Source organism: Oncorhynchus mykiss, unplaced genomic scaffold (genome assembly GCF_013265735.2).
Source record: "Oncorhynchus mykiss isolate Arlee unplaced genomic scaffold, USDA_OmykA_1.1 un_scaffold_156, whole genome shotgun sequence".
Taxonomy (NCBI): domain Eukaryota; kingdom Metazoa; phylum Chordata; class Actinopteri; order Salmoniformes; family Salmonidae; genus Oncorhynchus; species Oncorhynchus mykiss.
In genome coordinates this window covers 450325-477930 of record NW_023493666.1, presented here as the reverse complement: position 1 = coordinate 477930, position 27606 = coordinate 450325, and the positions used below count along the sequence as shown (strand labels likewise).

At 43.6% G+C, this 27606-nt stretch overlaps 1 long non-coding RNA gene across 1 annotated transcript; it reads left to right on the top strand.

Moving 5' to 3' along the window:
- Window positions 1–171: 171 nt before the first annotated feature.
- On the top strand, window positions 172–13067 carry LOC118947147. The gene is made up of 4 exons (XR_005041790.1): window positions 172–723; window positions 8118–8242; window positions 11629–11792; window positions 12408–13067. It is a non-coding gene; the product is annotated as an uncharacterized LOC118947147 (long non-coding RNA).
- The last annotated feature ends 14539 nt before the right edge of the window (window positions 13068–27606 follow it).

Genomic DNA, 27606 nt, shown 5'->3' with positions numbered 1-27606 from the left:
ATACAGACGTGAAGGACAGTATGTTTTAAATTCTCACTCAAAATATGCACTGCTCTATTTAAACGTCTCAATATAATATTATTATTTAATGAAAGAAATGAAAAATAAACAAACATATCTTAACTGTGTTTCCCCTCCAGTCAGCAGACGGCGATGTGCGTCTTTCAGGTGATGCTGCCAGCGTGACGTATAATCTAGTGGATGGAACACTGCAACATCAACGAGTCTGCCACCTTGGTAGCCAACAGCTGAAACATTTAGACTGCATCTGTGCATATTTTCCTCTTTGTTTTAAATATACTTCTGACATCTAGTTAATTGCCCCCATTTAAATGTTATACGTACATTGTTAGTCAACTAGCTGGCTTTATAAGTTAGCCTAGCGCTAAACTAGTCGCTCATGCTAACAACTAGCTAGCTAACGTCTCCGACCATGAGCTCACTAAGCTACTCTCCTCCTGCTAAAGAAGAGGGGGTCTGCTGGACGGAGAAATAAGCTCTGGGCTGAACGTTGTCGTGAAGAGGAGGATGTTACAGTAAAACAAGTAGAGGGCGAGGCTGTTACAGTGAAAGAAGAGAAAGATGTTTCAATGAAAGAAGAGGATGTTACAGTAAAAGAAGAAGAGGAAGGGAAAGAGGAGGATGCAGTTTAAGTGAATGAGGTGAAAGAGGGAGAGAGAACTGTCGTATTGACAGAGGAGTCAGGAGATCTGTTTACCACCGGTAAGTACTGTCTTAAAAAAGGGCACTAACTCTCCAAAGTCTTTGAACGAATGTAGCAGCATGCTAGTGAAATTCTATACTTGAAAATGTTGTTCTGTACTATAGGAATTGATGTTATAATGTTAAAGCTACGTTTTAAAATGGGTGGTTAAAGCCCTGAATGCTGATTGGCTGGCAGCCGTGGTATATGAGGCCGTGTACCAGGTATGACAAAACATGTATTTTTACTGTTCTGATTACGTTGGCAACCAGTTTATAATTGCAATAAGCCACCTCGGGTTTGTGATATATGGCCAATATACCACGGCTAAGTGCTGTATCCAGGCACTCTGCGTTGCGTTGTGCATAAGGACAGTATTTAACCATGCTATATTTGTCACGATCGTCGTATGGAGTAGACCAAAGCGCAGCGTGGTGTGAATCCATTATTTTATTGAATGATGAAGAACACTTAAACAAAAACAACCAAATGAAAGTGACGCTATGACAACGAGTGCAGACACAGGCAACTACACATAAAAAATAACTCACGAAATACCCAAAGACGATGGCTGCCTAAATATGTTTCCCAATCAGAGACAACGATAAACAGCTGCCTCTAATTGAGAACCAATCTAGGCAACCATAGACATACATAAACACCTAGATGGTAAACAACCCCATAAACCTACAAAACCCCTAGACAGTACAAAAACACATACATCACCCATGTCACACCCTGACCTAACCAAAACAATAAAGAAAACAAAGAATACTCAGGTCAGGGCGTGACAATATTGGCCATATACCACACTTCCTCGGGTCTTATTGCTTAACTGTAACATGGGTATACCATCAGAGTCCCCCCCACCACCACAAAATCACAACTTAATTGTCTCACATAATGGCAAACAAGTGATAAATGAAACGTTTGACATATGTCTATTGTAGACCTTGCATGGAGTGTGTATACACGCAAAAAGCAAATTTCTAAATCATGTTGGAGAAATACAGAAAATAACAAACATTATTGACCTGAAAAGGACAAGCGTTTTGGACAGACTATATTAGCAAAAGGACAAGCGTTTTGGACAGACTGAACATATTAGCAAAAGGACAAGCGTTTTGGACAGACTATATTAGCAAAAGGACAAGCATTTTGGACAGACTGAACATATTAGCAAAAGGACAAGCGTTTTGGGGAGACTGAACATATTAGCAAAAGGACAAACGTTTTGGGGAGACTGGACATATTAGCAAAAGGACAAGCGTTTTGGACAGACTGGACATATTAGCAAAAGGACAAGCGTTTTGGACAGACTATATTAGCAAAAGGACAAGCGTTTTGGGGAGACTGGACATATTAGCAAAAGGACAAGCGTTTTGGACAGACTGGACATATTAGCAAAAGGACAAGCGTTTTGGACAGACTATATTAGCAAAAGGACAAGCGTTTTGGACAGACTGAACATATTAGCACAAGGACAAGCGTTTTGGACAGACTATATTAGCAATAGGACAAGCGTTTTGGACAGACTGAACATATTAGCACAAGGACAAGCGTTTTGGACAGACTATATTAGCAATAGGACAAGCGTTTTGGACAGACTGAACATATTAGCAAAAGGACAAGCGTTTTGGACAGACTGAACATATTAGCAAAAGTACAAGCGTTTTGGACAGACTGAACATATTAGCAAAAGGACAAGCGTTTTGGACAGACTATATTAGCAATAGGACAAGCGTTTTGGACAGACTGGACATATTAGCAAAAGGACAAGCGTTTTGGACAGACTGGACATATTAGCAAAAGGACAAGCGTTTTGGGGAGACTGAACATATTAGCAAAAGGACAAGCGTTTTGGACAGACTGGACATATTAGCAAAAGGACAAGCGTTTTGGGGAGACTGGACATATTAGCAATAGGACAAGCGTTTTGGGGAGACTGGACATATTAGCAAAAGGACAAGCGTTTTGGACAGACTGAACATATTAGCAAAAGGACAAGCGTTTTGGACAGACTGAACATATTAGCAAAAGGACAAGCATTTTGGACAGACTATATTAGCAAAAGGACAAGCGTTTTGGGGAGACTGAACATATTAGCAAAAGGACAAGCGTTTTGGGGAGACTGAACATATTAGCAAAAGGACAAGCGTTTTGGGGAGACTGGACATATTAGCAATAGGACAAGCGTTTTGGGGAGACTGGACATATTAGCAAAAGGACAAGCGTTTTGGACAGACTGAACATATTAGCAAAAGGACAAGCGTTTTGGACAGACTGAACATATTAGCAAAAGGACAAGCATTTTGGACAGACTGAACATATTAGCAAAAGGACAAGCGTTTTGGACAGACTGAACATATTAGCAAAAGGACAAGCGTTTTGGACAGACTGGACATATTAGCAAAAGGACAAGCGTTTTGGACAGACTGAACATATTAGCAAAAGGACAAGCGTTTTGGGGAGACTGGACATATTAGCAAAAGGACAAGCGTTTTGGGGAGACTGAACATATTAGCAAAAGGACAAGCGTTTTGGACAGACTATATTAGCAAAAGGACAAGCGTTTTGGGGAGACTGAACATATTAGCAAAAGGACAAGCGTTTTGGACAGACTGAACATATTAGCAAAAGGACAAGCGTTTTGGACAGACTGGACATATTAGCAAAAGGACAAGCGTTTTGGACAGACTGAACATATTAGCAAAAGGACAAGCGTTTTGGACAGACTGAACATATTAGCAAAAGGACAAGAGTTTTGGGGAGACTGGACATATTCGCAAAAGGACAAGCGTTTTGGGGAGACTGAACATATTAGCAAAAGGACAAGCGTTTTGGACAGACTGGACATATTAGCACAAGGACAAGCGTTTTGGACAGACTGGACATATTAGCAAAAGGACAAGCGTTTTGGGGAGACTGAACATATTAGCAAAAGGACAAGCGTTTTGGACAGACTGGACATATTAGCAAAAGGACAAGCGTTTTGGACAGACTATATTAGCAAAAGGACAAGCGTTTTGGGGAGACTGGACATATTAGCAAAAGTACAAGCGTTTTGGACAGACTGGACATATTAGCAAAAGTACAAGCGTTTTGGACAGACTGGACATATTAGCAAATGTTTGTTAGTTGACAAAAAACATGGGCAAAATAGCCATTTGAAGGAAAGGCTGAACTACAGAATGATCATTTAGAAAAGATAGTCATTATTACTTTAGAGATGAAGTGGGACACCAACAAAATGTTATTAACATTGAATCAAATGCAACCTGAAATAGTACTATATATTATTATAGAGCTGCTCAGCCTATAAACATGACAATATATATTATAGAGCTCTGCTCAGGTTAAACATGACATTATCTATTATTATAGAGCTCTGATCAGCCTATAAACATGACATTATCTATTATTATAGAGCTGGTCAGCCTATAAACATGACATTATCTATTATTATAGAGCTCTGATCAGCCTATAAACATGACATTATCTATTATTATAGAGCTGCTCAGCCTATAAACATGACAATATATATTATAGAGCTCTGCTCAGCTTAAACATGACATTATCTATTATTATAGAGCTCTGCTCAGCCTAAACATGACAATATATATTATAGAGCTCTGGTCAGCCTATAAACATGACATTATCTATTATTATAGAGCTCTGCTCAGCCTAAACATGACATGATCTATTATTATAGAGCTCTGCTCAGCCTAAATACATGATATTATCTATTATTATAGAGCTCTGCTCAGCTTAAACATGACATTATCTATTATTATAGAGCTCTGCTCAGCCTATAAACATGACAATATATATTATAGAGCTCTGCTCAGCTTAAACATGACATTATCTATTATTATAGAGCTCTGCTCAGCCTAAACATGACAATATATATTATAGAGCTCTGCTCAGCCTAAACATGACAATATATATTATAGAGCTCTGCTCAGCCTAAACATGACATTATCTATTATTATAGAGCTCTGCTCAGCCTAAACATGACATTATCTATTATTATAGAGCTCTGCTCAGCCTAAACATGACAATATATATTATAGAGCTCTGCTCAGCCTAAACATGACATTATCTATTATTATAGAGCTCTGCCCAGCCTAAACATGACATTATCTATTATTATAGAGCTGCTCAGCCTATAAACATGACAATATATATTATAGAGCTCTGCTCAGCTTAAACATGACATTATCTATTATTATAGAGCTCTGCTCAGCTTAAACATGACATTATGTCACGTTCTGACCTCTATTTCCTTTGTTTTTGTATTTATTTAGTATGGTCAGGGCGTGAGTTGGGTGGGCAGTCTATGTTTGTTTTTCTATGTTTTGGTCTAGTTCTATGTTCGGCCTGATATGGTTCTCAATCAGAGGCAGGTGTTCGTCATTGTCTCTGATTGGGAACCATATTTAGGTAGCCTGGGTTTCACTGTGTGTTTGTGGGTGATTGTTCCTGTTTTTGTGTTTGCACCAGACAGGGCTGTTTTGAGTTCTCACGTTTCTTGTTTTTTTCCGTTAGTTTGTTCATGTATAGTGTCGTCAATAAATACAATGAACAACCACCACGCTGCGCTTTGGTCCGCCTCTACTTCACAAGAAGAGAATCGTTACAGAATCACCCACCGCAACAGGACCAAGCGGCGTGGTAACGGGCAACAGCGGCACAAGGAGGAATGGACTTGGGACGATGTGTTGGACGGCAAGGGTTGCTACACATGGGAGGAGATCCTGGCGGGAAAGGATCGCCTTCCATGGGAACAGGTGGAGGCAGCGAGGAGAGCAGAGGCAGCCGGAGAGAGGAGCCGGCGATATGAGGGAACACGGTTGGCAAGGAAGCCCGGGAGTCAGCCCCAAAAATTTCTTGGGGGGGGGCTAACAGGGAGTATGGCTACGCCAGGTAGGAGACCTGAGCCAACTTCCTGTGGTTACCGGGGGGCTAGAGAGACCGGGCAGGCACCGTGTTATGCTGTGGAGCGCACGGTGTCCCCAGTGCGGGTGCACAGCCCGGTGCGGTACATTCCAGCTCCGCGTATCGGCCGGGCTAGAGTGGGCATCGAGCCAAGTGCCATGAAGCCGGCTCTACGCATCTGGTCTCCAGTGCGTCTCCTTGGGCCGGCTTACATGGCACCAGCCTTGCGCACGGTGTCCCCGGTTCGCCTGCATAGCCCAGTGCGGGCTATTCCACCTCGCCGCACTGGCAGGGCGACCGGGACCATTCAACCGGGTAAGGTTGGGCAGGCTCGGTGCTCAAGAGCTCCAGTGCGCCTGCACGGCCCGGTCTATCCGTCACCACCTCCACGCATCAGCCCTCCGGTGGCAGCCCCCCGTACCAGGCTGTCTCTCCGGCCCATCCTTGCAGGGGCTTGCTCCTCTCCAGCGCTGCCGGAGTCTCCCGTCAGTCCGGCGCTTCCAGAGCCTTCCTCCTCTCCAGGGCTGCCGGAGTCTCCCGCCTGTCCGGCGCCTCTGCCGGAGCCTCCCGCCTGTCCGGCGCCTCTGCCGGAGCCTCCCGCCTGTCCGGCGCCTCTGCCGGAGCCTCCCGCCTGTCCGGCGCCTCTGCCGGAGCCTCCCGCCTGTCCGGCGCCTCTGCCGGAGCCTCCCGCCTGTCCGGCGCCTCTGCCAGAGCTTCGCGTCTGCCCGGCGCCATCGGAGCTTCCCGTCTGCCCAGCGCCGCCAGCGCCGCCCGTCTGCCCAGCGCCGCCAGCGCCGCCCGTCTGCCCAGCGCCGCCAGTGCCGCCCGTCTGCCCAGCGCCGCCAGTGCCGCCCGTCTGCCCAGCGCCGCCAGTGCCGCCCGTCTGCCCAGCGCCGCCAGTGCCGCCCGTCTGCCAGGAGCCGCCAGTGCCGCCCGTCAGCCAGGGGCCGCCAGTGCCGCCAGTCAGCCAGGGGCCGCCAGTGCCGCCAGTCAGCCAGGGGCCGCCAGTGCCGCCAGTCAACCAGGGGCCACCAGTGCCGCCAGTCAGCCCAGCGCCAGCGCCGCCAGTCAACCAGGGGCCGCCAGTGCCGCCAGTCAGCCAGGGGCCGCCAGTCAGCCAGGGGCCGCCAGTGCCGCCAGTCAGCCAGGGGCCGCTAGAGCCCCTCCGCCCGGAGCAGCTGTCCCTCCGCCCCGAGCAGCTGTCCCTCTGTCCCGAGCAGCTGTCCCTCTGTCCCGAGCAGCTGTCCCTCTGTCCCGAGCAGCTGTCCCTCTGTCCCGAACAGCTGTCCCTCTGTCCCGAGCAGCTGTCCCTCTGTCCCGAGAAGCTGCCCCTCTGTCCCAAGCAGCCCCTCTGTCCAGTGGGGTCATTGAGAGGGGTGGGCATGGTGAGTAAGCCACGGAGGCGGACAATAAGGCGGACTGAGACAATGGCGAAGTGGGGTCCGCGTCCCGCGCCAGAGCCGCCACCGCGGACAGACGCCCACCCAGACCCTCCCCTATAGGTCAAGGTTTTGCGGCCGGAGTCCGCACCTTTGGGGGGGGGGGTACTGTCACGTTCTGACCTCTATTTCCTTTGTTTTTGTATTTATTTAGTATGGTCAGGGCGTGAGTTGGGTGGGCAGTCTATGTTTGTTTTTCTATGTTTTGGTCTAGTTCTATGTTCGGCCTGATATGGTTCTCAATCAGAGGCAGGTGTTCGTCATTGTCTCTGATTGGGAACCATATTTAGGTAGCCTGGGTTTCACTGTGTGTTTGTGGGTGATTGTTCCTGTTTTTGTGTTTGCACCAGACAGGGCTGTTTTGAGTTCTCACGTTTCTTGTTTTTTTCCGTTAGTTTGTTCATGTATAGTGTCGTCAATAAATACAATGAACAACCACCACGCTGCGCTTTGGTCCGCCTCTACTTCACAAGAAGAGAATCGTTACACATTATCTATTATTATAGAGCTCTGCTCAGCCTAAAGACATGACATTATCTATTATTATAGAGCTCTGCTCAGCCTATAAACATGACAATATATATTATAGAGCTCTGCTCAGCCTAAACATGTCATTATCTATTATTATAGAGCTCTGCTCAGCCTAAAGACATGACATTATCTATTATTATAGAGCTCTGCTCAGCCTAAACATGACATGATCTATTATTATAGAGCTCTGCTCAGCCTAAAGACATGACATTATCTATTATTATAGAGCTCTGCTCAGCCTATAAACATGACATTATCTATTATTATAGAGCTGGTCAGCCTAAAATATCACATTCCCTGAGAAATTAGATTTGGAGCTCTAAATCATTTGTTTTTAAATTTCACCGTCACCAAGCTTATTTTTAATGATGTAATGTTGTGAAAACTAACCTCAGGTTATTGAGGGATCTAGTCTAGATTAAACTTCATAGGAAGACAATTGTATTTAATGCATGTTTCATTCAGGTCTCTCTGTTTAACTAAATAATCTGTTTGTCTGTTGGCAGGAGAGAGACCAGACTCTGACAGAGGGAAGAGTTCCTCAGAGGAAACAGACCCGGAGACGCCTAACCAACACCACTGCTCCCACTGTGGAAAGAGTTTTAGGTGGTCAGGGAGTCTGAAAAAGCAGGTGAGAAAACACAGGAGAAAAGCCTTTCCAACATACTAATACACAGGAGGAGAAGACATACCACTGCCCTCATTATGAAAAGACATTTACCCAGTCAGAGGACCTGAAATCACATGAGAGAATCGTTCTGACTTGTGTTTTTGACTGAGAATTTGTGGTTTTGTTTGGACTGTCAGACTTGAGTTTACTTTTTGTAAAGTTAGTTAATCGATTAATCCATTGTTTGAAAGGGTTAAAAATACACTGAAAACATCCAACATACTTTCTGTATTCCACTACAATCTACAATGCCATGTAAAACAAGATGACATGGAGGTTAAATAAAGTGTGCTTTATCAATGTAACATATTGTGACCCGTCCACTGTGGGGCTCTGTAGAGTTATAATATCCATGACAACTACAGGTCAAACAGGGAAATGGTTCACATCGTTGTCTGTATACCGCTGCAATCTACAACGCCATGTAATGGTGAATGTACACTAGATAAATAGCGGGAAATTGCTGTGTGCCGCTTAGGCCGCCCGTTGTGACTCCGTCAAGAATTCAGCAGAGCCAGTTTGTATGAAGGTCTGGTTATTAAATGGGTACATAGTTCAATAGTGATATCCTCTAAAACACTCTGGTGACAAACTTGCTGCCCTGTTTCCAGTTGCCCACATGGCTGGGAGAACCTATTAAAGTAAGTAAGTAAATAGATTTTGAAAATGTAAAAAAAAAGCAATGTATTATTAGTTAACTAGCTACAGTCCCTGCTAACTCAAATGAGCTGCTAAATGAGCTATCTAGCCAACTTCAAATACTGTATAGATAGCTAGCTGTCACGCCCTGACCTTAGTATTCTTTGTTTTCTTTATATATTTTGGTTAGGTCAGGGTGTGACATGGGTGATGTATGTGTTGTTGTACTGTCTAGGGGTTTTGTAGGTTTATGGGGTTGTGTACTATCTAGGTGTTTATCTATGTCTATGGTTGCCTAGATTGGTTCTCAGTTAGAGGCAGCTGTTTATCGTTGTCTCTGATTGGGAACCATATTTAGGCAGCCATCTTTGGGTATTTCGTGAGTAATTGTCTATGTGCCTGTACTAGTTTTATATAGCTTCATGTTCGGTTTGTTGTTCTTGTATAGTTTGTTAAGTGTTCTTCGTCTTCATTAAAAAGTATTTATTCTAATCACGCTGCGCTTTGGTCTCCTCTTTACGACGAGCGTGACAGAATAACCCACCATAAAAGGACCAAGCAGCGTGAAAAGGAGGAACAGCGCTCTGTGGAATCGAGGACTAGGGACGAAATACTGGACGGTAAAACATCCTGGACCTGGGAGGAGGTAATGGCAGGGGACAAGACCCTGCCATGGAAGCAGGTGGATAGAGCACAGGAGGAACGGCGACGGTATATGGGTACAAGGCTAGCACGGAAGCCTGAGAGGCAGCCCCAATATTTTTTTGGGGGAGGGGCACACGAGGAGTCTGGCTATGTCAGGTAGGAGACCTGAGCCAACTCCTCATGCTTACCGTGGTGGGCGTCGTACTGGTCAGGCACCGTGTTATGCGGTGGAGCGCACGGTGTCCACAGTACGCATGCTTAGCCCGGTGCGCTACATCCCAGCTCCCCGCATCTGCCGGGCTAGGCTGAGGATCCAGCCAGGGCAGATGGTGCCAGCCCTGCTCTCCAGACAGCCAGTGTGTCTCCTCGGGCCAGGATATCCTACGCCGGCATTGTGCACGGTGTCTCCCGTATGTCTGCACAGCCCAGTGTGTCCTGTGCCTGCGCCCCGCACGTGTCGGGCTAGAGTCACCATCCAGCCAGGACGGGTTGTGCAGGCCATTAGCTTGAGACCTCCAGTGCGTCTTCACGGTCCGGTCTATCCAGTACCACCAGTGCCAACACCACGCACCAGGCCTCCACAGCCCAATACATCCTGTTCCTCCTCCCCGCACTCGCCCTGAGGTGCGTGTCTCCAGCCCGGTACCACCAGTGCCGGCACCACGCACCAGTCCTATAGTGCGCCTTGGCAGTCCGGATCCGCCAGAGTCTCCCTCCAGTCCGGATCCGCCAGAGTCTCCCTCCAGTCCGGATCCGCCACTCACTCCAGACTCCACCATCAGTCCAGTGGCGTCCTCTAGTCCGTGGTTGGCGGTGAGGGTTCCAGCTCCAGAGACATTAAGTAAGTGTGAAGTGGAGCGGGGTCCACGTCCCAAGCCAGAACCGCCACCTCGGAGTCATGCCCACCCACACCCTCCCATATAGGTTTAGGTGTGCGGCCGGGGAGTCCACATCTTTTGGGGGGGGTGGGGAGTACTGTCACGCCCTGACCTTAGTATTCTTTGTTTTCTTTATTGTTTTGGTTAGGTCAGGGTGTGACATGGGTGATGTATGTGTTTTTGTACTGTCTAGGGGTTTTGTAGGTTTATGGGGTTGTGTACTATCTAGGTGTTTATGTATGTCTATGGTTGCCTAGATTGGTTCTCAATTAGAGGCAGCTGTTTATCGTTGTCTCTGATTGGGAACCATGTTTAGGCAGCCATCTTCTTTGGGTATTTCGTGTGTTATTTATGTCTAGTTTCCTGTGTCTGTACTAGTTTTATATAGCTTCACATTCGGTTTGTTGTTTTTGTATAGTTAAGTGTTCATCGTCTTCATTAAAAAGTATTCTAATCACGCTGCGCTTTGGTCTCCTCTACGACGAGCGTGACAGATAGTTATCTAAGTGAATTAAATATCACCAGCTACTTAACTTCATTTTAGTTATCTATCTATTTATCACTGTAAAAAACTAACTCCAAATGACTTTGACGGTAGCTAGCAAACAGCCATGGAGGAGGGTGAAAGGATAGCAGCCCTAACTGTCAGTGAGAGAGAGGAGGCTATTCTGGATAGGGCAGGTACTTTTGTGTTGTTCCTGTCCCTAGAAGTAAGGACGGAGATAATAGTAACATTCAGTGTGGTGTAATTTGACTATAATGAAGTCTGTTTCCTGTGAGGTTCTCTCCCCTTCTCCCTATATCCTCTAGGTTATATCAGCTGTTTAGGTCAACCCCTCCTGCATCTGAACTGGCTACATAGAGGGCACAGCATGATCAGATGTGAGAGGTCACTTGGTCAGGTCAACAGGAAGTATTATTAAAGAGATGCCTTACATTGAAATACAGATAGATGCAGTAGTCCCAGAGTTAATGATCCCAGGTCAGTTTATGTTATACAGGAAGTATTATTAAATAGATGCTTTACATTGAAATACAGATAGAGATGCAGTAGTCCCAGAGTTAATGATCCAAGGTCAGTTTTGCATTTCACCTCCTGATTGATGACTAACAATGTTAGAATAAAAAATAAAAACACAAGGCTTAAACATGCTCTCTCTCTCTCCATCTGTCTCTTGTCTGCAGATATGTTTTGATGTGAGAGGATGCCAATCCCCAGTCCCATCATCGCCACCTCACCTGCTTTTAAGATAACCTTTGGGCCGACTAGAGACACTATTATGTAATTGTGATGAACTGAGAGAATATTTAGCTGCCTTCCCTGCTCCTATGCACATTTATTTGCCAAGGTAGAGTACATTATCAGTGAATATATTAAATGTACAGGCTACAATGTGGGGCTGTCAAGCATGGTAATAACTACATGCATGTACGACTTGCATTCTTGGCACAACATGATATTATATTCTACTCAATCCATAGGCTTCATAAATGTCATTCAGGCTGTTTTGAAGTTGATACAACTGGCTATGATAGCTGAGGTTCATAGCTCGGTTCTGAACTAATATGTATACCAAACGTTTGGGTCCATACACAGATGGGCTAGATAGCTAGCTACACATCCATGGGCATAGAGGGATTTTAATCATCCACTGCACAATAAGCAATAACATAGCATTGGGACTTTGTCTGTACATATGTTGCAATTATTTATTTCAGAAGAAGCCAGCAAAACTAGTGCTCTCTGTGCTCTAGGTCATTGGACACCATTAGATGTGGTTATTCCTGTTGAGTGCCATGTTGCTATGGTACTACATGCATGAAACTATTTATGTGAGACTACAGGTTCCATGTCCTAATATGAAGGCAATATGATGACGGTGGCTAAATGCCAGAGGTGATGAGTGTGACAACCCTCCCACTCTGTCTGCCGTATTTTGTCTTTGTTCTTGTTTCCTTATTAGGATGCCGGTGGGCGGAGTTGAGAGGGTCGTCAGCTACATGGGAAACACCTGGGCCCAGGTGTTTCCCAGGATAAATACACCCCTTCCCCATTCATGGAGGAGACTCTCTCCATGCAGACATTTGTAGATTGTGTTGTGGTTCTTGGTGGCCTTTTTGTTTGTTTGCTTTGGCACTTTTCAACACCCTGCATTATCACATTCATGCATACAAAACACTCACTTACGCTACTGATTACACACATCATTGTATATTTTCCTTCATTGCTTTAGTTAATAAATATATATTTTGTTACTCCTTATCTCTACGTTGTCTCCCTTTGTTACGGGCTTTGAGCCGGTTCGTGACATGAGCCAATAAGAGGAGTTACTGTAGGTGTGACGTAAGAATGACAAATGAATAAAACGTGTGTGCTGGAAGGCCGTTGTCCGGCCCGGCTTTTATTATGTAATTAAGTAATAAAAAGTCAATTTGAACTCACATGCTCCGGTATTTGTGATTTGTGAATTAACTTTATGATTAAAAAAATGCATAATCGTTTGTCTCTACATTAACTAAGATGCGATGGAACGGTTGACGAAAAATGAAACCACAGAAAAAATAGCGAGCGTTACCGAGCGTTACCCTCTCGTCAGAATATGACGATGTGCGACTTTAAGGCAATGCTGTTTGTGTGACGTTTAATCTAGTGGACGGAACGCTTCTTTCAGTAGCAGCAACAGTTGGTCAGACACCTCCGTAGCTTGCTAGACAAAATAGGCGAGCCAATAAAGCTCTTTAGACGCGTTCGTGTGTTTTTAAACCCACTTCTGTCGTCTAGTTAGTTATCCGGTTTAATTTCATATTTACGGTGTTGTTATTATTCAGCTAGCGGGCTGGTTAAGTTAGCATTAGCCTAGCTAGCTAATATCCCCGACCATGCGGTCACTAAGCTACTCTCCACCTACTAAAGAAGAGGTGGGTATCACAGTAAAACAAGAAGTAGAGGGTGAGGCCGTTGCTGTGAAAGAAGAAAAAGACGCGTTCAGAGTGAAAGAGGAGGAGGATGTTACAGGAGGAAGATGTTACAGGAGGAGGATGCAGTTTATGGATTGAAAGAGGAAGAGGGGGAGATGACTGTTACATCGAAGAAGGAGGAGGAGGAAACTGGATATCTGGGCCCGGTTTCCCAAACGCATCTTAAGGCGTCCGAACGTTCTAACGCTGAATTTAGCCATAAGATGGTTTTGAGAAACCGTTCCCTGATTAACACGAGTAAGTACTGTCTAAAAACAGAGGCACAAACTCTGCAGTTGTTGAACTGATGTTTGGTGTTAAAGCGAAAATGTGCAATTGCTACATCCATATTGTGACTTTAATTATTTATTTCTAGCCATTGATTCTTGAAGAATATAACACATGCCACATGAGCTTAGTTCAACTGTTGTACCTCATCAGATCCCCAAATATATATATTTTTACTCTGTTTAGAAACAATGTAAATCAACACTGTATAGCCTCAACATGATTAAAACTATAATGTTGATATCATGGATGATAGAAACAATGTAACAACTGCAGTTTGCCTGGTTGTGTGGGTTTTTTAAACAACAACGAAATGGCTGCCCAGAGGCTTGGTTTGGTAAACAGCTGAGGAAGGGGGAAGGAGAAGTGTAACCACTCTCACATTCATAGAGAAAGCAGCTATTGGAGTAACTGTAACCCAACACCTAGCGACCTCGTCAAGAAGTTCCGACATCTTGGCATAACAGTTATACAGTGTTGGCTTGACAGTCACTGGACCCAGGTTTGAGTTCAGCTCAGGGCTACCTCCTGAATTCACTACACTATGAATACAAAGACTGGCCATCCATGACGTCAAAATTATTGTTTTAAACAGATTGAGGCTATATACTGTAGTATATTCTATAATTGCGAAATTATTAGAGCTGTTGATAAGTCATTGTATAATATTCAACCAATTTTTGTTCATGCCATTACATTAAAGGCAAGACATACCTAGATTCAATTACATTCATGAATTTGTTTGAAACCTTTGTTTTAAACCCTCCTCAGAGTTGGTGCCTTGACGGATTTGTAAAAAATGGTTTGTCATGAAACACACTTATTTAAATTTACTTAAATGTAACCTTTTATTTAACTAGGCAAGTCAGTTAAGAACAAAATCTTATTTACAATGACTGCCTACCCCGGATGACGCTGGGCCAATTGTGCGCCACCCTATGGGACTCCCAATCACAGTCGGTTGTGATACAGCCTCGATTTGATCCAGGGTGTCTGTAGTGACACCTCAAGCCCTGAGATGCAGTGTCCGCTGCGCCACTCGGGATCCCCAAAGTCATGTTCTAGTGTTGTCCCCAACTAAAATACATCTTGGTTAACCAAGAGTAATCTGTAATTTCTACCAATCACCCCATGTGTTTTTATAAAATCTATATGTACTGAACGTAATGATGCTTTTAAGCACGCTGTTTGATTAAATAAATAAGACACAAATGACTAGAGGGAGCCGGTCATCAATATAACCTGACTAGGAGGGAGCCGGTCATCAATATAACCTGACTAGGTGGAGCCGGTCATCAATATAACCTGACTAGGAGGAGCCGGTCATCAATATAACCTGACTAGGAGGAGCCGGTCATCAATATCCGGTCTTGCAACCTTTCGGTTACTAGTCCAACGCTCTAACCACCAGGGTACGCTGCCGCCCCATCTTAACCAGGAGAACCCCTCCCCCTCCGCTGCTGGAATTAGTAAATTCTGCCGTTCTGCTCCTGAAGTGTTCACTAATAGACTAATAGACTAGTAATAGACTACACCAGCAGTCGGCAACCTTTTCCAGTTGGAGTGGCACATCTTGCGGGGTCAGGTCTGCGTGGTCTGCCAGGGGCCGTTTCATTTAGTATCCGTTTGGGTCGGCATGGGGAATGATTGTATTTTCCCATAGTATGTTTTACCAAAGTTGACCGACTGAAAGGGAGTGTAACTTTATGACTATTATTGGATTCTAAACTTTGAACATTGAGATTTTAAAGACATGATAGATCAGACGCAGAGTATATAAAGGAGTGAGATCTGTAGAAAGCCCGAGTGGCTGTGGAATGTGCTGGGTGGACGGGAGGAGATCACAGGATTTCTATAAGGGAAGCGGATGGACATCTGGATTAGGCGGGGGAGGGGTTGAGGTCAGGAGGTCAGGTCAGATCCCCTGAAGGGAGTTAAGAGTTTAGTGTCCTGTTACCCTTTTCCTGTCGAACCAGAAGATGTAAGGATTGGAGAGGAGGAGGAGTGTCCAAAGTGGGGTGTATATATACTTGTGATGGTGAGAACATGTTTTTGTCTGAACTACGGCTGGAACGACCCTTTGGGAATATTTAAACTTGGTTAAGCTTCTCTAGTGTCCGTGAGTTATTTACTCACGGACACTCACTTACTCAAAATTAGAACCTAACACTATAATTAGTGTTCCCTGAAGGAGGGAAATGAGGTACAACACCTGTTTGGCCCTACCCCTTCCTGGGTCGGTGAAGAGTGGTATTAAACTTAAGGAATAAATCAGAGCCTCACGCTCATCACCTGTAGAAGGCGGGGCTTCCAACGAGGTGTGAATTTAATAGTATGTTGTACCTAGTTTATCTCCTTCAGGGATCAGTAGTTATAGACATAACGTTACGCTTGTCATATGATGAACTTCAACTTACATACTGGATCTTGCTGTTGGATAGTTTTTTTGTATTCTGAAATGCACTCGAACTATGTATAATTTAGTGGCTCCTTATGGTGCGCTTAGAAAACAGTTTTCGTGGAAACAGAAATACTAAATAATTTCAGTTTGCTAAATCCAATGGTTTTTAACAGAGTCATTTTGTAATCCAAGATGGCATAGCAGTAAGACGTGTTTGTTGTAAATGTTATGTTTTTTTTTGTCTTTTTGTATATATTACAATCTCTTAGAACATTTTTAAATTAAATATACCTTCCGGCAGCCCGCCTCACCCAATGTGATACGGATCTGCTATTTTTTTAGACCGTATACCTAGAACCTCCATCAGAAGCTAACCAGCTAATTATCTACTAGCTGTTTAGTCATTGTTAGCCACTGCTAGCGGCCTTTATCTTTTTTTAGCTCAGACACCAGCCGCTTTTAGCTTGTCAGTCTACACAGTGCAATATCATCCATGAGCATATCGGACTGTTTTTCTCCACCACATCACCATATTCCTGCCGTAAACTCTGGACAATTACACTGGATAATCTCAGCTAGTTAGCTGCTACCGAGTGGCCCAGCCCCAAAGCTAGCCTTGAGCAACTTTTCAGATAAGTCAGGAACCAATACACACAGTCAGTTAGGAAAGCAAAAGCTAGCTTTTTCAAACAGATATTTGCATCCTGTAGCTCTAACTCCAAAAAGTTTTGGGACACTGTAAAGTCCATGGAGAATAAGAGCACCTCATCCCAGCTGCCCACTGCACTGAGGCTAGGAAACACTGTCACCACCGATAAATCCACGATCATCGAGAATTTCAAGAAGCATTTCTCTACGGCTGGCCATGCTTTCCTCCTGGCTACCCCAACCCCGGACAACAGCTCCCCACCCCCCGCAGCTACTTGCCCAAACCTCCTCAGCTTCTCCTTCACCCAAATCCAGATAGCTGATGTTCTAAAAGAGTTGCAAAACCTGGGCCCGTACAAATCAGCTAGGCTAGACAATCTGGACCCTCTCTCAATTTATCTGCCGCCTTTGTGGCAACCCCTATTACCAGTCTGTTCAACCTCTCTATCGTCAGAGATTCCTAAAGATTGGAACACTTCTGCGGTCATCCCCCTCTTCAAAGGGGGTGACACTCTAGACCCAAACTGTTACAGACCTATATCCATCTTGCCCTGCCTTTCTAAAGTATTCAAAAGCCAAGTTAACAAACAGATCACTGACCATTTTGTATCCCACCGTACCTTCTCCGCTGTGCAATCCGGTTTCCGCGCTGGTCACGGGTGCACCTCAGCCCCGCTCAAGGTCCTAAACTATATCATAACCGCCATCGATAAGAGACAATACTGTGCAGCCATCTTCATCAACCTGGCCAAGGCTTTTGACTCTTGTAAATCACCATATTCTTATCGGCAGACTTAACAGCCTTGGTTTCTCAAATGACTGACTCTCCTGGTTCACCAACTACTTCTCAGACAGAGTTCAGTGTGTCAAATCGGAGGGCCTGATGTCCGGACCTCTGGCAGTCTCTATGGGGGTACCACAGGGTTCAAATCTATGGCCGACACTTTTCTCTGTATATACCAACAATGTTGCTCTTGCTGCGGGTGATTCCTTGATCCAGCTTTACGCAGATGACACCATTCTGTAAACATGGGGCCCTTCTTTGGGCACAAACCTTCAAACGAGCTTCAATGCCATACAACACTCCTTCCGTGGCCTCCAACTGCTCTTAAACGCTAGTTAAACTAAATATGCTCTTATGCTCTTCAACCAATCGCTGCCCGTACCCACCCGTCCAGCATCACTACTCTGGACGGTTCTGACTTAGAATATGTGGACAACTATAAATACCTAGGTGTCTGGTTAGACTCTCCTTCCAGACTCATGTTAAGCATCTCCAATCCAAAATTAAATTTAAAAAACTGCTTCCTATTTTGCAACAAAGCCTCCTTCACTCACGCTGCCAAACATACCCTCGTAAAACTGACTATCCTACCGATCCTTGACTTCGGTGATGTCATTTTCAAAATAGCCTCCAACACTCTACACAGCAAACTGGATGAAGTCTATCACAGTGCCATCCATTTTGTCACCAAAGCCCCATATACCACCCACCACTGCGACCTGTATGTATGCTCTCGTCGGCTGGCCCTTGCTACATATTCGTCTCAGTCATCTATAAGTCTTTGCTAGGCCACCTTAACTCAGCTCACTGGTCACCATAGCAACACCCACCCATATCACGTGCTCCAGGAAGTATATCTCACTGGTCATCCCCAAAGCCAACACCTACTTTAGCCGCCTTTCCTTCCAGTTCTCTGCTGCCAATGACTGGAACAAATTGCAAAAGTCACTGAAGCTGGAGACTCTCCCTCACTAACTTTAAGCATCAGCTATCTGAGCAGTTTACCGATCGCTGCAGCTGTACACAGCCCATCTGTAAATAGCCCATCCAACTGCCTACCTCATCCCCGTGTTTTTATTGACTTTTTTTGCTCTTTTGCACACCAGTATTTCTACTTGCACATCATCATCTGCACATCCATCACTCCAGTGTTAATTTGTAATTACTTTGCTACTATGGCCTATTTATTGCCTTACCTCCTTACTCTATTTGCACACACTGTATATAGATTTTCTACTGTGTTATTGACTGTACCTTTGTTTATCCCAAGTGTATGTAACTGTTGTTTTGTCTCACTGCACTGCTTTATCTTGGCCAAGTCGCAGTTGTAAATTAGAACTTGTTCTCGACTGGCCTACCTGGTTATATAAAGATGAAATACAAAAAAAAATCGTAACTTTATTACTAGCAACACCCAAATGGATACTGTCTAACGCGGTTCTTCAATAATTACACAATTGTTAATACTGTAGCAAACATTATATTAAGCAGGGCATTCAAATGAGCCTTACAATTATAATCCAAAGTAGTGTGAAATGTACTCATAAGCATTCTGGAAATGGAGGTTCCTCCCCTGAGTTTTCCCCCATTCACATTCAGAATACATTGTGAAAAACTACAATTTTTACTCATCATTTTTGCTCCAGGCAGATATACTACATCCATAATTTCCGGTTTCCTCATTAGCAGGGAGGTGTTTCTGCAATCAAATTGTTTGTGCATCGCCCTTGTGCCGCAATTTTGAAAAACACAGAAAGGGGCCTATATTGGAGACCAAAAGTTGTCTGGCACACTGCTTAGAGTTTCAACAACATGAGTAACTTATTTCTAGTCTACAATCATCAATGTTACTACTAATGTGAAAACAAGGCAAAATATGACTTCTTGCTCATTTTAAGACAATTGTCAAATAATTTTAGCATTCATTACAGATGTCAATTGTTGTACAATATCATGGCTACTCTGTTGGCCTCACCTTTCTTTTACAGTGGTTTTCCGCTGTTGTGGGCCTTTAATCATCTGACTTTGTTGCTCACACAGGAGAGAGACGGTACTATCGTGGATCCTCTGGGGAGCCTCAACAACATCATGATGCTGAAGAAGCAGAGAAGTGTCTCTCCAGATCTCTTCCCACAGGGAAGAGAACTCACTGCTGCTCTGACATTGGGAAGATATTCACCTCATCAGGCATTAAAATTCATCAGAGAATCCACACAAGAGAGAAACCTTATAGCTGTGGTCAATGTTGGAAGAGTTTTGGTCAATCTGGAGAGCTGACAGTGCACCAGAGAATACACACAGGAGAGAAACCTTATAGCTGTGATCAATGTGGGGAGTGTTTTGCTACATCTAACCCTCTGACAGTGCACCAGAGAACACACACAGGAGAGAAACCTTATAGCTGTGATCAATGTGGGAAGAGTTTTTCTACATCTAAAGGTCTGACAGTGCACCAGAGAACACACACAGAAGAGAAATCTTATAGCTGTGATCAATGTGGGAAGAGATTTGCTACATCTGGCTCTTTGACAGTGCACCAGAGAATCCACACAGGAGAGAAATCTTATAGCTGTGATCAATGTGGGAAGAGTTTTGGTCAATCTGGAGAGCTGACAGTGCACCAGAGAATACACACAGGAGAGAAACCTTACAGCTGTGATCAATGTGGGAAGAGTTTTGCTACATCTAAAGGTCTGACAGTGCACCAGAGAACACACACAGAAGAGAAATCGTATAGCTGTGATCAATGTGGGAAGGGTTTTCCTAGATCTGACCATCTGACAGTGCACCAGAGAATACACACAGGAGAGAAATCGTATAGCTGTGATCAATGTGGGAAGAGATTTGCTACATCTGGCTCTCTGACAGTGCACCAGAGAACACACACAGGAGAGAAACCTTATAGCTGTGGTCAATGTGGGAAGAGATTTGCTACATTTGGCTCTCTGACAGTGCACCAGAGAATACACACAGGAGAGAAACCTTATAGCTGTGATCAATGTGGGAAGAGAGTTGCTACATTTGGCTCTCTGACAGTGCACCAGAGAATCCACACAGGAGAGAAACCTTATAGCTGTAATCAATGTGGGAAGAGTTTTGGTCAATCTAGAGAGCTGACAGTGCACCAGAGAATACACACAGGAGAGAAATCGTATAGCTGTGATCAATGTGGGAAGCGTTTTCCTAGATCTGACCATCTGACTGTGCACCAGAGAACACACACAGGAGAGAAATCGTATAGCTGTGATCAATGTGGGAAGGGTTTTTCTAGATCTGACCATCTGACAGTGCACCAGAGAACACACACAGGAGAGAAACCTTATAGCTGTGGTCAATGTGGGAAGAGTTTTGCTAAATCTAACCATCTGACAGTGCACCAGAGAACACACACAGGAGAGAAACCTTATAGCTGTGATCAATGTGGGAAGAGTTTTGGTCAATCTGGAGAGCTGACAGTGCACCAGAGAACACACACAGGAGAGAAACCTTATAGCTGTGGTCAATGTGGGAAGAGTTTTGCTACATCTAACTATCTGACAGTGCACCAGAGAACACACACAGGAGAGAAACCTTATAGCTGTGGCCAATGTGGGAAGAGTTTTGCTACATCTTACCGTCTGACAGTGCACCAGAGAATACACACAGGCGAGAAACCTTAGCTGTGGTCAATGTGGGAAGAGTTTTAGTCAATCTGGATATCTGACAGTGCACCAGAGAATACACACAGGAGAGAAATCGTATAGCTGTGATCAATGTGGGAAGAGATTTGTTACATCTGGCTCTCTGACACTACACCAGAGAACACACACAGGAGAGAAATCTCATAGCTGTGACCAGAGATAATCTGATAAAGGATCTCTGATTGAATATTAGAAAATATATACTTGAAGGAGTTGTTTCATGATTTCGATTAATTCATGTCACAATGTAGAATGTTTTAACATTGTAGTAAGAGTATTTTAATGATGTCACAATGTAGAAGCCTAAACGTTTGCCCCCTTATGAATTGATTTCAACATGACATGGATATTAGCCTTGGGGGAAATCCTGGCGAAAAATCCCGGCTCTGAAATGGAAGAGTACTATTTATGCGATTTAACAAAAATTGACAAACAAAATAAGAGATCAAATCAAATGTATTTATATAGCCCTTCTTACATCAGCTGATATCTCAAAGTGCTGTTCAGAAACCCAGCCTAAAACCCCAAACAGCAAGCAATGGAGGTGTAGAAGCACAGTGGCTAGGAAAAACTCCCTAGAAAGGCCAAAACCTAGGAAGAAACCTAGAGAGGAACCAGGCTAAGAGTGGTGGCCAGTCCTCTTCTGGCTGTGCCGGGTGGAGATCATGACAGAACATGGCCAAGATCTTCAAATGTTCATAAATGACCAGCATGGTCAAATAATAATAATCACAGTAGTTGTCGAGGGTGCAACAGGTCAGCACATCAGGATCGCCGATCATTAAGAGTATCTCTACCGCTCCTGCTGTCTCTAGAGAGTTGAAAACAGCAGGTCTGGGACAGGTAGGACGTCCGGTGAACAGGTCCATAGCCACCGGCAGAACAGCTGAACCTGGAGAAGCAGCATGGCCAGGTGGACTGGGGACAGCAGCCCTGAGGCATGGTCCTAGGGCTCAGGTCCTCAGAGGGAGAGAAAGAAAGATAGAATTAGAGACAGCATACTTAAATTCACACAGGACCCCGGATAAGACAGGAGAAGTACTCCAGATATAACAAACTGACCCTAGCCCCCCGACACAAACTACTGCAGCATAAGGAGGGGTCAGGAGACCGATGATACCCCATGACAGGGCCAAACAGGCAGAATATAACCCCACCCACTTTGCCAAAGCACAGCCCCCACACCACTAGAGGGATATCTTCAAACACCAACTTACCATCCTGGCCAGGCAGAGACAGCAAGGGCGGTTTGTTGCTCCAGAGACTTTCCGTTCGCCTTCACACTCCTGGGCCAGACTACACTCAATCATAGGACCTACTGAAGAGATGAGTCTTCAGTAAAGACTTAAAGGTTGAGACCGAGTCTGCGTCTCACATGAGTAGGCAGGCCATTCCATAAAAATGGAGCTCTTTGGAGCTGTTTGCTTAGAAATTCTAGGGACAATTAGGAGTTGTGTTACACTTACCACGTTGGCGACCCACTTGAATCAAAATGTAGCTAGCTGTTTTCTACAAATTGTCCTCTAACCAGGGATGTACACATTACTCCCAGATTCCGTGTGGTTTTTGAGCTGTTAGTTTTAACAGGATGTGCAACATAATCTCTCTCCTCTTGCACAAATGATTTTAGAATGATATCGATGATTGATGACAAATAAGTGTTGCATTCCCTTGTTTAGCGACCCCTAAATTTAAATGCATCACTCCAACTGCAGCTGACTGTCTTCTGTAGGTTGTCCTCTAACCAGTGAGGTAAAATATATCTCCCATTTCCATGTGTTTTTTTTTGTTGTGTCAGTTTCAACAGCACTACAACCTAATTTCCCCCCTAATCAATATCAGTAATTTATTGCTACTTGTCAAAACAACAACAGCGTTTATAAAGAGCTTCTTTTAAAAAATACAAGTAATGTGATTATTGTGGCAGATGTTTGTGTATATAACACATGTTAGGTTTTCAATTTATCCCAAACTGTTTCTGCATATTGGTTATTGATTTGGACAAAAACTGTGTTTTGACATTGGGCTATCCCACCAAGCAAAATGTCATTGAAAAGACGTTGAAAATATGACTATGCAATCAAATATTGCATATTTACATTTCATGTAACATTTGGTAGTGATATTTATTCATGCAACCAACTGACAATTTTTTGGTACAATTATGTTGACATTGTTGCCCTGTTTTTAGAATATCAGGGTTAATTCTCACATGTGCCAAACCAAATGTACTAGAGCATGATATTGGGGACTGGGCCCTGATACAACAACATGCCTATCGAGTGAACCCTGAAAGGAGAGAGAAGCTCTGCAGTGAGGTGGAAAGTTACTACGGATATCGCAGGAGTTTCCTCTTGAAATCAGACATGTCCGTGGTAAGGAAAACTAGGTTGCTGATTATCTCTGGGGTGGGCAGTCAAAAATATTTGTGTTTTGCGTTTAGCCAGTGTGTTACCATGATCACAATTTATTTGGAGTTTTGTCTCTTCTTTTTTTCCGTATTGAAACTGCACTGTTAGTTAGGGGCTCGTAAGGAAGCTTTTCACTGTTGTATTCGGCGCATGTGACTAATACCTCGTTAGTCAGTATGTGTTACACCTGTGCTGGCTTGTCCATCTCGCTAGTGGGAAGGTGTTTTACCTGAGCTGGTCCAGGTTCTATTTAAGAGTGTCTGGCCCAGTGCTCCAGTTGTCTTGATAGATGTGGAGAGTCAACCTTTAGTTGCTCCACCTTTTTGGTTTACTTCCTGTCTTTAAGTTTGTTGTGGGTTTTTCTTTTGTTTGCATCTTCTTGGGCAGATTTAGTGGGTCTCATGGTGGGTGTCTTTCATGTCCCAGTTGTTGTTACTAGTCAACTTTCAGTGGACACCCCCATAGTGTCTTTCAGAGCCCCTCCTAAAAAACAAGATAATATTTTGGGTTGGATATTGCATCCAATTAATATTTCAATCAATGGAATTTCCTTAATGTTCATTAGTCTTTCAGTTGTTAATCTTCTGTTGTGTACTAAATATTTTTGTTTATTTTCATTTTGTTTTTTTCCTGTGAAGCCGTTGTGTTGCATCCATGTCTGAAATGTGCTGTATAAATAAAGCTTGATTTGATTTCAACAAATGAACCCAACAACTGACCAATCAACAGACTCTTGGTCCCTCTTAGTATGAAAAACAGTATCAATCCCACTTTTCCAGCCTGCTGAAGGCGTGGTGGAGTGGTAAACACCACCCCCAGCTCTACCAGGGGATTGAGGTGGTCTCCCACAGCTCTGCTTATGTCATGCTCTGTGGCCTTGCCGTTCCATTTCTTGACTGTACCTACAACACAGAAATAAACATATTTAGTCATATTATATAAAACACTCAAAGTAGTGGATATGGAGCATCTAAATGTGACTTCTGTCATCTGATCCCTCCAAGCTGCATTAGGTTCAGATCTACCAGGCTGGGCATTGTGTTCGGAATTTGAGGCTGGCCACTGAATATAAATAAGCAATGTAAAGAGGTGGGGTGAATGAGTGGGGAAAAGTACATTCTACACAAATGACCTTCATAATATCAAAGAACAAATGTGTGTGCCTGAGGGGAAATTACACCAATATCAGTGGACAATTTGCACGAATGTAAATAAACATAGATGATGGAACATTTTCCCTTTTGCTTACGTGATGAACCGCTAAGGGGACATAAATATTTACCATCTAAACCACGTGTGACCTCTCACCTCTCTGGCTATAGAAGTGTTCTTCCTAACCAGTCCCTCAACAGCTCTCTGACTGAGCTCCACCCTCAGTGGGTCTTCAGAGGAGAGGAAGGCTGAAGAGGGATGGAAGGATGAATGTATCAGTCAGTGAATAACGTGTAGCTCTGCTGTTTATTCTCTCTGACAAAATCACTATTTTAGTAGTTCATTCAAGTAAATAAGGCTTTAAGACTGCTGAATACCAACTATCAATCACTTAGATCATGTATTTTCAGGTAGAGATACATCCTTGGGACGTCCCTAGCCCATTGAAGTTGACATTTAAAAGGGTTAAGGTAGGGTTTAGGATAGGGATGTCCCAAGGATCCCAGATAGCATTGACCATCATGCATTCTTCTGTCTCTTTTACATAGCAGGTGTAAAAGAAACACAGACAAGGCAATGAATTATGGTCATTCCATGTGGAGAGTGGCGTACACCACTGAGACATCAGTCTGCTGCTCAAAACACACACAACACACCTGTTTACCACACGCACGTTATTAGAAAACACACCAAATCTATTTAAAAAATGCCCAGTAATGTCTAGTCTATATACATAGGAAATAGTTTATTTACCTGGTAGCAGCCAAGCGTCACGTCCACAGACATCTCGTGGCGGAGGTGAGACGCATAGTGGGTCACCCTGCCAGCCACACGCTGACAGAGAGAGAATACATGTTAAGGCCAAATGGAATAAGTGAAGAAAAGCCTAATCTAATACTATTTCAGTAGTATTTACGCCTTACCTGGATCCAAGTGATGGACTGCACTTTGGTGGCACAGTAGGGGATGCCCTATGGACTAAGCCTGGCTGTCTCCTTGGAGATGGCCCACACCAGTTGAGTCGCTAAAACGTAGCAAGATTGCTAATACTAGTTAGCTAGGTAGCAAAAGTTGATCGCTTAGCAACAGTTACTAAAGTTAATGTTCGCTAGCAAGCTGGCTAGCTACAACATCTCTAGCACAAACATTTTTGCCAAGTCTGAATGATAGAAATACACATTTTGAAAATTATAATGACATTGTTAAATGTAGTAAAAGAAGAGTTGTAAACTCCAAATACCCTCTTTGAAGTCGCTGTCCACCTGTCGACGATCACGAACCCTGCAAAACAGAAAAAGGCGAAAAACAAGCCACAAATGAATTTGAACAACCTGTTGACGCAGTAGGACGCCGACGTCCACGCACTCTCTCCTCCAGTCTTGAAAAGCACCCAGGCATTTCAGTCGATTGTTCTCAGGTCTCAAAAATCAAACAAGTTTGTTGTCAGCAGCAAACTGAAGTTGTTGTTTTCGCACAGAAAATGTTCCATAGAACGTTGGTTAGATGTCTCTTGACAACACACGTTCGATAATGTGTTGCCATAGAAATGAGTTTGGGATTGTATGATTGCCTTTATAATCCGTTAAAATTGCTTGTCATCATTCCAGTGACGTCGACGTGCTCCTTCGTAGCTCAGTTGATAGAGCATGACGTGTTGCAAACATTGCTAAGAAGATAGATAATGATTTCAGGGATTTTTGTGATGATGAGTTATCTGAAATTGAGATAAAAGACTGTATTAAAAGCCTTAAGGACAATATGTCCCCTGGAAATGATGGTTTAATAAGCGAGTTTTATAAAGCATTCAATGATAAATTGATTCCTTTCATTCTTGCTATGTTTCATGAATCAATAGGAAATGGGGAGTTACCGGCTTCCTTAAAGCAAGGTGTAATTACTTTGATTCCCAAACTTAATAAGGATACTCTTTATATAGACAACTGGAGACCCATTAGCCTGTTGAATAATGATGGGAAATTATTTGCTAAGAGGTTGAAACAAGGCTTGCATCATATAATTGATGAAGAATCTAGTTTTATGCATGGTCGACACATTAGTAATAACATCAGGTTGATCTTAGATCTTAGATATGACTGACTATAATGACCTCATCCTTGATAGTTTTCTTATGTTTGTTGATTTTTATAAAGCTTTTGACACTGTAGAACATGATTGTATGTTCAAAACAATACGTTTTTTGGGGTTTGGTGACTTTATATAGTGGTTGTACTAGCTCTGTAAAATTAGCTCACGGGACATCCCAAAGATTTGATATTGGCCGTGGCATTAGGCAGGGCTGCCCAATTAGTCCATTTAGATTTTTATTGGTTACTCAGATTATGGCTCTTCAAATCAAGAAAGGGAATTTTCAAGGTGTTTCAGCAATTGGCAAGGAATTTAAACTATGTCAACTGGCTGATGATACCACCATATTTTAAAGAGACAGGAATGAGGTTTCTAAAGCAGTTTCCTGTATTGAAGACTTTTCCTTAGTTTTGGGTTTGAAAATTAATATCAATAAGTCAGTCTTATTTCCACTAAAGGATTGTGTTTTACAGGAATTAATTATATGGTATCCCACTTAAAGATAAGTAACCTTATCTTGGAATTGTTATATGCGAGGATGAAAAACAAAGGAGTGAATTGAACTTTAACTCCATTGAGAAAACAAAGAAGAAATTGAACCTCTGGTTGATGAGAGATATTTCGTTATATGGTTGGGTTTTATTATCCAAAGCTGAAGGGTTATCCAGATCGGTTTATGTCTCATTATCACTTGACTTATCCCCTAAAATTGTAAAGGACTTACATAAGATTCTTTACAATTTTTTTGGAGGAACA